The 14,727-nt window shown below is 37.4% G+C and overlaps 1 protein-coding gene across 1 annotated transcript in view; it reads left to right on the top strand.

Moving 5' to 3' along the window:
- Positions 1–3,751: 3,751 nt before the first annotated feature.
- Positions 3,752–14,727, top strand: part of LOC107566236 (plexin-B2-like) — a 192,573-nt gene continuing 181,597 nt past the window's right edge. The window contains exon 1 of the mRNA XM_016251624.1: positions 3,752–4,041. The gene's annotated coding sequence lies outside the window, so the exon portion shown is untranslated. The remainder of the gene's footprint in view (positions 4,042–14,727) is intronic.

Genomic DNA, 14,727 nt, shown 5'->3' with positions numbered 1-14,727 from the left:
GATGGAAAAGTTACTTTATTGATCCCTGAAGGGAAATTCAGTGCAAAACGGCAGGAACATCAAATAAAGTGTGCATAAATACACAACTTTCAGCAAACAGCACTAAACATTACATAGAGTGCAGCCAATTGTATCATACAGGGCCATATTTAAGTCTCTCAGCATCCATTAGTGCCTTCCTTAATGGTTAACAAAATTAACTGAGCTGAAGGTTATGGCTTAATATAAATTAGTATACAATATTCTATATTCGATTTCCCAAATGAACTTCCAATGCAAACATAAACAATACAGTAGCATGGTAACACTTTGGTAGCCTACTTTATGTATAGGCCAGGGGTGCCCAAACTCGGTCCTGGAGGGCCGGTGTCCTGCAGAGTTTAGCTCCAACCCCAATTAAACACACCTGAACCAGCTAATCAAGCTCTTATAGGCATACTAGAAACTTACCAGCAGGTGTGTTGGAGCTAAACTCTGCAGGACACCGGCCCTCCAGGACCGAGTTTGGGCACCCCTGGTATAGGCCCATGGTTCTGAATGAATAATGTTTATATAGCTACCATGGTATATAGGCCTACTCCACGAAATATCATAGTTTTAGCATGGCACGTTTTGTGTGAACTGTCTATAACTAGCCTTATTTTGAAGAGATACTACTTTTGGATTTAACCTCTGACTTAAATATTTTTGTTATAGTGTCACGATCTGCTGTTGTGCAAAACTGTGTTGTTTAACAATCCAGTCGCACATGTGTCTGTCTGCTCTGGCCTGTTACTCATCACTCACACGGTTGCCAGTGAAGGCCGTTTCTCTGCACGGATCTCATTACTCGATCTCTCTCTTTTTCATTTCCCAGTCTCTCTCTCTCACTTCCATCTTGTGTACAGCTGCCTCAGCTTTAAGTCTGACTCGGGGCCGCCACTCTTGATTCATCCCATGAGTCTTTGGGGCAGTGGCTGCTCTCTTCCCAGACATGCATTTTTGCATAACCATAAATCCCTCACCAAATGTGTAGACAACGAGGCTCTGGGTCTCGGCCTCTTTGTTTCTGTACAGCTAAAGGTTTCAGTCAAAATAAAGAGATGAATCTTATAAAACATTACTTAAAGAACACGTCCAAATCATATTTCACCCCCACATCAAAAGGAAGACATATAAAATAATATTTTGCCCAAAGAAAATATGACAATTAAGCATATCCCTCCTAATTCTTTATAATATTATATTAATGTAAAACAAAGTAATTTTATATTAATTTTTTATATGATTTTTTTGCATTGTGACATTATTTTTATGACAATTAATCATATCCCTCTTCCCATTTTCATTACCATAACGCAAATAAATCTCATTCTCTGTAGTAGTAATGATATTATTTAAACAATGTTATAATAATAATGTTAAATAAAAAGTAATCATTTATATTTGCTTATTTCTTGCATTGTTTAATGACAATTAAGCATATCCCTCCTCCCATTTTCATTACTGTAATGCAAAGTCTCTGTAAATAGGAATTATATTTTATTATTTAAATAATATTCAGATGTGAATATAAAATATAAATTGACATTTTATAATTTTTTTTTTTTTTTTGCTCTGTGGCATTAACTTTCAACACAGTTAAGCACATCCTTCCTCCCATTCTCATTACTGTAATGCAAAAAGATGAAAAAATAAATAAATAATACAATTTTCAATCTCATTCTCTGTAATAGGAACTGTATTATATTATCAGAATCAGAATCAGAATGAGTTTTTATTGCCAGGTATGTTTACACATACCCTCGTATTTTATAATTTGTTTTCATGACAGAAGCTCCACAGTGTAACAGAATGACAGTGACAGAACAAAAACACAGATAATAAAAAGTTAAGCACATCCTTCCTCCCATTCTCATTACTGTAATGCAAAAAGATGAAAAAATAAATAAATAATACAATTTTCAATCTCATTCTCTGTAATAGGAACTGTATTATATTATCAGAATCAGAATCAGAATGAGTTTTTATTGCCAGGTATGTTTACACATACCCTCGTATTTTATAATTTGTTTTCATGACAGAAGCTCCACAGTGTAACAGAATGACAGTGACAGAACAAAAACACAGATAATAAAAAATAGAAAAATAGAACAAGTAACTAAGGAATAAAAATATACAAATAATATTAAATATGCACAATGCAAAAAATAATATTCTCTAAAATACAATTGATATATTTATTTTTAGTTTTTTGTTATATAATAAAATATTAAGTATAATATATTTGACTTTATATTATTAATGTTTATAATATAATATATATTTGACACATATTATTAATGTAAAATGTAATTTTTTATATTTAAATCTTAAACAAATTTAAGAAATAAAATATAAAAACTAGACCGTTTGTGGTAGTGAGAATTGAGGCTTAATTGTTTATAAAAAATAATGCAAAAGATCTTAATGGTCCTTAACTAGGTTTAATTTTCTCTTCCCTCACGTGGAAATTGATCTGGAGATGACATCTGGTTATCCAGTACATGAAACGACCTGTTTGGAGTCTCTTGGGCCCTGCACAAGAATGCTGGCGGACAGCATTTAGAAACAGCTCTCAAATTTACAGCCCCATAATCCCATATAGAGATCTGGGGTTGACATCTCGTGTTTGATTGAACACTTCATATTTTGCTTCCCCACACAGGGTGACAGAAATAGGATAATTTATTGTACGTCCCCTGACAGGAATAAACTACACCGTGTCCCACTCCGGGGAGATGGATGCGACTCTGTTACACTTTCACAGGTGACTTGAACTGTTGACAGATAACACACTCGATGGAGTTGGATCTGTCAGAAACGTGAAAGTTGTTTGAGTTCTGCTGAATGCTGACTGTGCTACATAACACAAAATATAAAAACACAAATAAATCTAATTAAAATAGCATAAACAGTAGGGGTGCCATGGTATCACAGGGTAATATCATGGTACTTTCAAATAAAACATGGTACAGATAGATAGATGGATAGATAGATAGTTATTTTTGTATTTATTTACAGAAAGCACTATGGTACTTTGACATACTATGGTCATTCATGATTGTGTGTAGAGAGATGTTCAATTCAATTGTAAGTTGATGATAAGATAGATGTTCAATTGTAAGTGTTCAATTACAAAAAGTACTATGGTACGTTCATATCATAGTACCATTTTCATTACTATGGTATTTATATTATTCCAAAGCACTCAAAGGGGTCATATGATGCTTTTTAAAGATCATTATTTTGTGTATTTGGTGTAACAGAATATGTTGACATACTTGTTCAAAAAACACATTATTTTTCAAATACTGTACATTATTGTAGGTCCTCTATGCCCCGCCTCTCTCAAACACTGGGATCTTATCTATGCACAATCAGCTTGTAACACTGATTCTAAGGAAAACTTGAAATCGCATCATATGACCCCTTTAAAATATTATGGCGGTACACATCATGAAAATACATGGTATTGTCATTGTACATGTCTACAACAACATAGTATGATGCCATGGCAAAAAACAAACAAACATAGTAATACCATGGTACTTTTATAAGTGCCAGACTAGCTTTAAAAGTAATCATTGAATTTGGAAGATATGATCTTTTCACTTATCTACACTAGATTAAAAGCACTTTAAGCTCGAGCTCTGTCCTCCATCAGGTCTTCGCTGGTTCTGTGGTTTAAAGCTCTCAGCGCTGGGAAGGGGAGGAGACACACACACACATCAGCTCCGTTCCTCCGTGCGCGAGTAACCGGGCAGGAGGAGGCGAGCGCGATCAGACCTCCAGGTGTGTGTAGATGTACGTGTGTGTTCCAGCCACACCTGGATGCATCATGTGATCAGATACCTGGGCGTGGAGCTAGCGTTCAGTGTGTTAGTCGGTAACGGGAATCTCGGAACCGCAGATCTCTTGTCGCTCCGCGCGTGAGTGACATGTGAACTTTCCGTGCACCGGGAATCTATTCCTCTCAGTCTAAAGGGACTCCGTGGTCTGGACGCTGCAACCGCCGCCAAGGTGAGAGTCTGTGTTTATGTGTTTGACGTGGAATATTGTGCGTTGTACCTTCCAGCAGTTCGCGGTTGTGTTCGGTTTCAGACGGGACGCGTATCCCGGACTGAGACGCATGTTGCATGTGAGATGATGTACCGACTGGGCTCATGTGTAACTTGTCGGTAGCCGTTTTAACATTCGTTGCTTGAAACTTATTGTTATTTATGTCCTAGTAGCTTACTTTTATTTAATATTAGTAGGTAATGTTTTATAATTTCACTAGTAAGTATTCAACAGACTTTAGTATGCAGTGTACGAACTAGTGAGTGACTTTTAGGAGGGTCTACCGTTTTCGGGACTCAATCGGTTGAGGTTCGTCTCGCGCAATAACGCCAATGTCTTGTGGCGCCCCTGGCACTAACCGTCAGCTATCTTGAAGACGTTTTGTGTTTGTAAATCTATGTTAAACTGATTAGCAATGACTAGTACTTAAGTGCTAGACTAGTACTTAATACTATACTGTCCGATAATGATAACGGAAAGTGCTCGAGCGGCGTATTGTTGCAATAGGAACGTCAAGTGTAAGCAACGGGCATCCGTTTTTGCACCCTGACTAACTTGCAGGCTAATCTTATTATTTGTGTTACTGAAATGTTATTTAAACCTATATATACTTGTATGAAAAATGAATACTTAGTTTTAAGACACCTAACTTTTGTTTTGACTTATTTTGAGGGGTGCAGACAACCCAAACTACCAATATTTGCGCCCAGTTAGTAGCCTGTGTATTCATAGTAAGTTAAGTTGGATTAGTGCTGGGCGGTATGACCAAAAATTTATATCACGGTATTTTTCAAAATTATACCGGTTTCACGGTACAAGACGGTATTTTTTTTTCATGCATGACCGAGTGTTAACCATATTTTCTTCTGATTGAGAGAGGTAATACTGCAGTATATTGGCTTAGAATGCCCTATTTTACTGTCACGATGAGTGAATATTGTCAACCTACCACAATAAAAATACCACAATAAATAGTGACTAAATACGTCCCCTTTTAATACATGTTAACCAGGAGTCACTCTCATTTATAATCGCGGCATCGTCTGATAAAATCAACATGCATCTACACTAAAGAGCGGCTATATTACTTTTTTGTCTCGTGCAGCGCACTGCCTGCGTCTGAGTAACAAACTAAAAAAAAACAACAAACAAAAAAGTGCATGTGATATTAACAGACGAACTACGCTCATATTTATAATTCCAAACAATCAGTAAGTGACAGGTGCTAGGAACCGCTGTTTTGTTCTCATTTATCGACGAGTCGGCTGCGGTGCTTCTCTGCCGCTCACTGCACAGAACAGACGCCGAGAGAGGCGACACTTCTCCAGGAAAGTCAGACCTCGCGTTCGCGGGACAGCACTGGCGAAATCTTCCAACTGAACCATAGCTAAGGTTTATCCAAAAAAGTCGCTAGGTTTGTCAGTATGAATATTCTATGGAAAAAATCTGCTAAAAGGGTCTGAAAGTTGCTAAATCTAGTGCTAAAGTCGCGCTGGTGTGTGTGAGACGCGGGAGCTGATGGCAGCGGGCGCTGGATATTTGTGGCGGTCAGTGTGGATATTGTGGATGAGTTCTTCTGTGTCATCACGTTCTATTAGTTCTACAGCTTCAGTTTCTGAACTTTCACGCTTAGTAACACATACAGCTGTGCCCTCACCACAGTGCAACAGTGAAAAGGGACCCCTTTCAAACAGTGTCGCGTTCCGAACGTTGTTTAAGTGACATATACCGGTATTGCGGTATTTTCAAAATTCATATCATAACAAAAATAAAAACCGGTATTCGGTATGAACCGGTATACCGCCCAGCACTAAGTTGGACTACTCTTACTCTTATGGTTCCTGAAACGTTTACAAAAGCTGTTAAAACGTACATGTACTTATATTTTTTTAAGACCGTCAACCATTTGTTTTGACTTATTTTGAGGTGTTCAGAACCCAAACCCACATTAATCGCACACTGCTAGTTTGTATTCCTGCAATAATAATGACTATCATTTAGTCTTTTTGCTACTCCAGTCACTATTCCAGTAGTGGTGAGTAACTGTTCCATTGTTGCCGCCAACAATTTATAGTTTTTGCCTTTAAGTAACCGTTTCAAATTTAGTGGTAATATTAACTATAAAGTCGGTCTTTCTTGATGGTTGACGAGTAGGCCTATATGTCCGATTCTTGTTTGTCCCGAATACCATGGTGATAAATTGGCAGCTGTTTTGAGGTAAGTTATGTACTTCCAAAACAGCCTACTTAGCTAGTCTTTTTCCCAAATATTTGTAGTGAAATTTAGTCAAACATTATGCCAAATGAAGCATTTTTTGTGTCTCAATTGCCATTTAATTTAATTATTTATAATCCCATATGTGTAGACTACTAGTTATGACCTTGATTTGTCTTAATGGACATGATGGATTTTTAATGGGTTGGATCTGGCTAATAGTGTTTCTTTGTCTTTGTGCTGCTCTTCTAAGTCCAGAGTGTTGTGTTTCACAACCACTAGTTGTCTGTTCTGTTTGTATCAGGTTAAACTGTGCTTGTCGAACATCAGGGGACTCCGTTTTCTCTGCTTTTCCCCACATTATTCACTTGCATCGCATGTGCGCTTGAGTACAGAGTACAACAGGTCCGGATGAGCTCTTTCTGTGTCTTTAACGGTGTAAACCCTGCTGCTTGTCTCAGTACACTGGCTCCTTTCAGCCGGGGCTCTGAAGTTGGGCGTCTCTCACATTGTACCGCCTTGTTCTGCCTCTAAATTGCGTCTTTATTGGGCTCTATTGCGGTGTGGTGAAAAGAACAACCCCAACAGCGAAAGGCAGCGTTTTTATAAATACACACCATCTGCACACACACTCCACGTAGCCGGCATGAAATCAGGTCCTGCTCCTGCCTACAGCTCTCAGGCTTATCTGCCGTCCTGCGAGCATTTAGAATAGAGCGACTGTATTCACTTGCATCGCATGTGCGCTTGAGTACAGAGTACAACAGGTCCGGATGAGCTCTTTCTGTGTCTTTAACGGTGTAAACCCTGCTGCTTGTCTCAGTACACTGGCTCCTTTCAGCCGGGGCTCTGAAGTTGGGCGTCTCTCACATTGTACCGCCTTGTTCTGCCTCTAAATTGCGTCTTTATTGGGCTCTTCTGCATTTCTATGCAGTGAAAGGGAGGAGACATCCTGGGGGATTATCCTCATTAAATGCTTTAAACAAACGTGCCAGATTAGCCGGGATCGTTCTCCATGTGGGGGCAACGGGGGCCGAGGGTGGGTGCGGTGTGGTGAAAAGAACAACCCCAACAGCGAAAGGCAGCGTTTTTATAAATACACACCATCTGCACACACACTCCACGTAGCCGGCATGAAATCAGGTCCTGCTCCTGCCTACAGCTCTCAGGCTTATCTGCCGTCCTGCGAGCATTTAGAATAGAGCGACTGTCCCTTATCTGAGCTGCGAAATGCGTGATGAATGTTCTCTCCGCACGGAGCTGAATGATTTCATTCACCTTCCGAATGTCCCTGTGTTTTACGCTCAGAAATCATCAGTTACCCGCAATCACCTGCAGGGCTGTCAGGGAAAGCACTTGGCCGGAGCACTTGTGTTTATCAAAAGCTAAATAAAGAAGTAGCATTTGTCTGATGTTAGCCTGGAGGAAAACAGGATGGTGATGTTTAATGTCATACATTCACCTTTTTCTTGTGCGGTGGCACCCGTGACTTCATTTTTTCTGAGGGGCCTGGTTTTCCATCAACAACTAATTATTCAGAATAGTTTGCCAAAGAAGAAATGGCAATGTACTTCTTTTTTCTCCCTGTGGTTTGGCCGATTAAAGGCCTTTTAAGCATGTGGTCATGTTGCCAGCTTGAGTCTGGACGTCTTTGGTCATTTTTGTTGCCTTCAACATGTCAGGCTGCTCTGCACTTAAAGTAATGCATGTTGATATTGGAGATTCTTGGAAAAGTTGGATGCTTTTTCTTGTACCGGTGTGTTGAGTCTGGCTGCTCTGAAATGGCCTTCTTGCACGGATATTATGAAAAAGTTTGGCAAGTGTTTCTTAACCCAGTCCTGATGTTTCAGTCCGGAGAGTGACATTGAAGCCTCTACTTTAGATTCTTCTCATAGTTTTCAATTTAACAGTGCATGCTCTAATAAATAGGTAAAGTAGATGTGATGGAATAAATTGTGACTCTTTCAGGTTTTCTGACCAACTGCTGCAAGTGACAGACATGTTGTTAAGTGTAAACCTGAATGTTTTGTTTTGCCCACAGCTAAATCTCATTGGACACTCCCACTCCACATTTATGTGTGATTTACCAAGGTGTTTTTTTTTTGTTCGTTTTTTTAAAGTCATTAAATCACAAAAACACAGAATCCAGAAAAATTAAAATAGACAACACCAAATAAATAAATAAAGACACTAGTAGGGCATTATTATTGTTAATTTCATTTTATAAATGATTAAATTAAATTCCATTTTGTTAATTGAAATTTAATCAAACTATTAAAATGGAACAATTATAATAGAAAACATGGACTTTGAGAAAAAATAAAATGGATTCCATAGAGTCCTGTTTCTATTATACATGCAATATGTTTGATTAGGAATGCACAATATATCGGTACCATATCGGTTATCGGCAAATATTGTTTTTTTTTATTTCAGTATAGATATTTTATGTTTAATTGTGAATGCTTATTTCCTCAATTTTTACTTGTTAAAATTACAAATAATTTAATAACATTGCTAAATTTAATATTTAATATCTAAAAATGAGTATCCATTTTTCATATTGTACTTAATAATGTTGGGATGCCAGTTAGTATTTTGTTTAAAAAAAAATTTATTTACAAAATTTAAAATAATACAAAATAATTCTGTATATTTTTACTTTTTTTGTCTAATGTTTCTATAGCACATTTCACAATATATAACATTTTTAACATTTTATTTATTTATTTATTGGTATCTGCCATTATTTTTAAAGCAGATTTCAGAACAATTTTAATATCATAATTTATAAAGTAATAGTGTAGTTATAATTATAGTGTAATTTTCATATCATACTTTATAATGTTGGAGTGCTAGTTATAGTGTTATGTTTTTAATTTATTTAAACCAAATAATATAAAATGTTATTAAAAATCAGTTTATTTTATTTAATTTTTGTAATATTTCTGCAGCATATTTTGATGCAGCATACAAGCTATTTTAACATTTATTAATTGTAATCATTATTTTTATAGCAGATTTCAAAACAAATTTTTATGTGTAAAATGAGTATTTATGTATATTTCTGTGTAATTATTTTTTTAAACAAAGTAGAATAGATTTATAGCATGCAAATAATTATTGGTTTATAGGTGTCAACCATAATAGTAGTTTTTAATCAGTTTTTAATTTTCACTTTACGTTGTCAGCAGCTCATTGTCTTTAGGCATGCGAGTCAGTCCTAAAAGGTCTCATCTTTGGTTTAATCTGGCTATTATGCCATCTTGATGACATGTGAAGTAAAGTGAGTAGTTTTAAGTCCCCCAATCCCGCTAAGGGCTGAGTTACATCAGATTACAACAGCGTCATGGGAAATGATGGGCATAAGGTGAGATCGCATTCATTCTCATGCTTGCTAATCAACAGCTGGCCACAGATCTGTGCCGTCTGGGGATCTTTATGCAGCATACGGCCTTATCGTCGCTCCAGCGCCATACACCTCTGTACACTGACTACACCAAGAAAGTATTCTTCCCCGTTCTTGTTCTTTCACCTCCTCTCTTTTTCATACCATCTGCTGATGGGCACAAAACAATTTCCTCAGCTTCGTTCTGGTCACGCAGATGGATTCTGGGTAAAAAAAAAAGTCAGTGTTCTAGGGAAAATAAGACACTGGAATGTGTGGGAGGGACTCTTGCACATGCACACAAAACCTTCACCCGCAGGAGAACAAGATCTCCGGCTTTTGCTTCAAAGAGTCTCTTTACAAGCATAACATGCTATCAGCACGGGCTGAAACTGTGGAGTAACATTACAGCCAGTGCTTTCCCCCTCAAGACAGAGCGATGGCATCCGTGTCAAACTCACAGAAATGCTCTACTGTATGGATAGAGATTTGGCCTGAACCCAGGCGGGCGCTCCCTCTGGAGCAAATGGGGCAAGCGGGGATTAAACCCGGATCGTGAATAAAAGGAGAGCCTCCATTGACAGCCTTAATTAGTCTAAGACTTGCCTCATTCTGGGAAACTGCCAGGTCCTTGACTATTATAGTGGAAAATCCAGTCGGCTTCCACTTGATCGGCACCAATTCCAAACAAGGCCTTTTGTTAGATTAGACGGCAAGTTTTCAGGCACGAGCTGTTACTTTCTGTGTTTGAAACTTTGGTTGAGTGGCGTAAATCAAGAGTTCAAAACTTAAATGAGGTTGCAGAACTGTGCAGAAAGCCCTACAGATTTTCACAGACTTTGACGCCCGTCATTCAGATCTAGATCCCCTTGTGCATTGAAGTATTAAATATTTTGGATAATTTCATAGTGCCAATAAGAAAGTAGTGCTCAGGTTTAATAAATTTTTACTACAAATTAATTGTAGGGATGCACATATCAGCACCATATTGGTTATAGACTGATTATTAAATTTCCCCCCCCGTCATTTATTAATTTTGTATTAATATTGTTTTAAGCTATTCTTGTTATTAAAAATGCTTTTAGCTACCAACAAGAGTGTAGGTCTCAGCTTTAATACATTTTACCATGTTCAAATCAAGCGGATAACTCTCCGTCAAGTGATCTGTGCTATTTTTCAGTTCATCTGAATGGATGCGCAGCGCACCTGTGTTTGTGTATTTGGCATACCGTAAACTCTAGTGTGAAGGTGCATGACTCGCCGTCGCTTTCTCTCACACGCGCAAAGTGAGAGCGAGCAAGAGAGTTTTACATAGCATGCAGAATATATAAAAAATACCCCTGTATGAGTTTTTGGCTCATATTTATCTCATGATAAACGACATCACACGAGCAGCGAGAGCAGTAGGCTATCACACGATGCTGATTTTGTCCCGAATATCACGAGATTAAATGTCATTTTATACAACAGTTCAGTAAATAAGAAGTTAATATTAATATATAAAATTGTATTTGAAATTAATATTGTTATATTTTAAATAAAGCCACAGCAGAACTGCTGTGTGTCTCCGAGCAACACGGCGGTGATTCGTTTCTGAATGAATTAGATTAATTAATCGCAGCACCCTGTGATGAATTAGATCAGCGGTGGCGAACTCCGGTCCTGGAGAGCCGCAGCCCTGCAGAGTTCAGCTCTAACCCTAATTAAAACTCACCTGCCTGTAGCTTCCTAGTAACCGTTCAGACCTTGATTAGCTTGTTCAGGTGTGTTTGATTAGGGTTGAAGCAAAACTCTGCAGGGCTGCGGCTCGCCAGGACCGACGTTCGCCACCCCTGAATTAGATTATATAATGAATAAATAGGCATATACACTTAAATAATAAATTAATAAAATGAAAGAAAAACTGCAACAAGCCTGTTACGCAGAGTTTCGGTTCATTTTTGTGCTGCGCGAAAGGAAACAGACGGCAGAAAAAAGGTAAAGGCAAACCGTTTACAATTCTGATTATCTTTAGGATTAAAAGGAGTAGTTTCTTCCACTGTTAGAAGGAAAAAATTCAAGTGATTTTGCCGGCGCCGCATGAGCGCACTCAGTTAAGAATTGCTACCATGACAATGCAGTCTGTTCATTATCATAATAAAATACTGTCAGTCAAACATATGGGAAAAAAAATGTAGTAAAATCTGTGCCGTTAAGTGTTATCACCGCACCGCCGTGATGTTAAGCAAAACATTTTGTTTTACGTGGATATTGAAACACGAGTGAAGTAGGCTACATAATAGATAATAATTTGGCATTCAAATACATCGCGAATATGGAAACATTTGATTTTGTGTCGAATAAGAGACCCAACGCTGGCTTCAGTTTCATTTTAGCCTAAGCGAATTCCTTTTTGGCTTTGTCTTTTATAGGCCTATTGCTATTGTCGACTGTAGCATAATAAAAGCTCTGCTACTTTTGAGCCGTGTGTCGCGCTCGTTCAGTAACCTCGTTTTGCTTCGACGGCTTTCCGCCTCACTCTGCTTCATACTACGACGTTAATAAATCTTTAATGCATTAGCTCATCCATGAAAAATGATTTCTGCCTGAGTCCCATCGGATTGCGTCGGCTGTGGGGATGAAGACGACAACTCCCATGATTCCACACTCTGAATGTCATCTAACGGCGCCTTTGTTTCTTTGTTTGTTTTGAATATGCGCCCTCCAGTGGCAAAAAATTACATATTGTGCCTTTAATCCTTGGTGTGTTTTATATTGTTCTTATTAGTAGAATTTATTATCTTATCAGTATTATTGTTAGTTTTTTCCAATTTTTTTACAGGAATACTGAATGACCAAAAAAAGCACCACCACCAGTCCTAATTTCAGTTAAAATGACTAATTAGTCTGGCGAGTAAATAAAAAAATTTACTAGCCAATGGCGATTCAATTGCCAAGGTGTCTGTAGAGGGTTGGCTAGCCAGTGTAGGTCTCAGCTTTAATACATTTTACTACGTTTAGTATTCATTGTAGAGATGCATCATATCGGTTATCAACTAATAGTGACTTTTTAAAAGTTAAAAATGTTTTAAATTTTAATTGTTCAAATTTAATTGTAAAATTAATTGTTTTTGTCTTTTTAAAATTGTTATTGCTATTGAAATAGTGGTGTATTTCAAAAGGAATGATTATGTTGTGATGCCAAAATTGACATGAAGCGTACACATGATTTGTTTCAGTATTTATTTATTTAATTAAGATGTATAATGTTGGCCAATTATTGGTTATCAGCTGTAATGTGAAAAGAATTTCCATATTGGTACACTTCTAATCCATAATTTCCTTCAAAAATGAAAACTGCACCAAAATGTGTCCGCAGATTGTGTCTGGGCCTCCCTATTATTAGAATAAAAATCAGATTGTCAGACAGTTTGATGTTATATTAAGGCTGCCAAAATGTTTCCAGCACAGTTTAACTAACGGGGGGGGCGGGGTTGGGGTATTATTTCATAAGCTCAGGTGAACTGAAGCGTGTTTTATTTATCTTTGCACGTGGAGAGATTTTACGCTTGAACCCATCTCAGTCAAACGGATAAGTGCAAAATGATAGAGCCCTGTGATGCGCGTGACATCGCCGTTCCCTTCACCTTTGTTTCTGTTTTTTCCCCATTCCAGCGAGGAGTTCAGTTGGGCACTGAAGGGTGTAATTCATTTCTACAGATCGGAGTAATGTCTTGTTTAATCTTCAAACAGAGCACTTGCCTCACATGGAGATTGCTTTTAATTACTGACACTACACTTCTCATAATGTGGGGTTCCATGTGGCGGCGGTGCGGGCGAAGTTTGTGGGGTTTCTTAGCATGTTGAGGAGGGGGAAACTCTCCAGGCTGTTAATTAAGCAATAGACGAGTCCCGGTGGAGCCAAAAACGCATGAGTGAAGGGTCAGGTATTTGCCAAACAGCTGGAAACCAAGGTCACGGCAACCTGAGCGAAAAAGACGGAACGGAGGAGGGGCAGCCTGGCAAGAAGTCTGTGAGGAGTTGAGTCGGTTGCCAAAAGAGGGGGTGGTTGCAATATTTTATTTCAGACATTAATCCGAGGCTTTACGGTGGCTTTCCTTGGACTCAAGTGTGAAAGACACTCAAAGAAAAGCAGAACTGGTTCACACAGTATTTTCAGCATGTCTTAAAAGCATGGTGTGGTATCATGGGAACGCTGTTGTTTTTCCTTCCTTGTTGAAAAGACCAGCTCAGGCCAGCATGAATTTCCTTAAATGCCCTTTTTTAATATAGGGTTTTTATATGATTATGAACTGCATGGGCCCGGTGCTAAATTATTAACAAACCATAGGCTGAATAGGAAAATTGCATTTTTGTAAATACATAAGCAACAGCAGATATGCGAGTTACCAAACCCAAACAACAAGCTCGGGTGGAATATTGTGTTATTAGAAAATATTGGAAATGTTGTAGCTTTATTACCAGTGACTTTTGTGTGTGTGTGTGTGTATAAATATATAATGTTGTATTTTAAGGTTATATTGGATAAATTACATATTTTTAGATAGGTTTTTGCAATATAAAACAAATAAAAAAAATACTGGAAATATAATTGTATTATTATATGTATAAATATGTATGGTTTTATTTATAATTTTTATATATGTAAAAATTTTATAATATATTATAATATTTACATATTATACATGTATAAATTATATATACATATGTATATAAAACATATATATATATATATATATATATATATATATATATATATATAAATTGTTTTAATATTTCATTCTTTTTAAATGTTTAATATATATATATATATATATATAATCAACCCTCTACAGTGCGAGTAAATCACACGCATATGCGACTAAATCTTCACTCTGGGCGACTAAATTATGTCTAATATTAGCCAATTGCTAATAAATTCTCAGATTTTACTCGCCAGTGTGAGTTGGAGGCTACGTATAAGTTTAGCTCAGATATATTTTCACTCGCCGAACACACTCTGACTGAGCGCTTCAGAGTTTCACTCTCCGCAAAGCGATCTGTGC

Source organism: Sinocyclocheilus grahami, unplaced genomic scaffold (assembly GCF_001515645.1).
Source record: "Sinocyclocheilus grahami isolate Dianchi unplaced genomic scaffold, SAMN03320097.WGS_v1.1 scaffold1062.1, whole genome shotgun sequence".
In the NCBI taxonomy this organism is placed as follows: Eukaryota; Metazoa; Chordata; class Actinopteri; order Cypriniformes; family Cyprinidae; genus Sinocyclocheilus; species Sinocyclocheilus grahami.
This window is presented reverse-complemented; position numbering and strand designations above follow the sequence as displayed.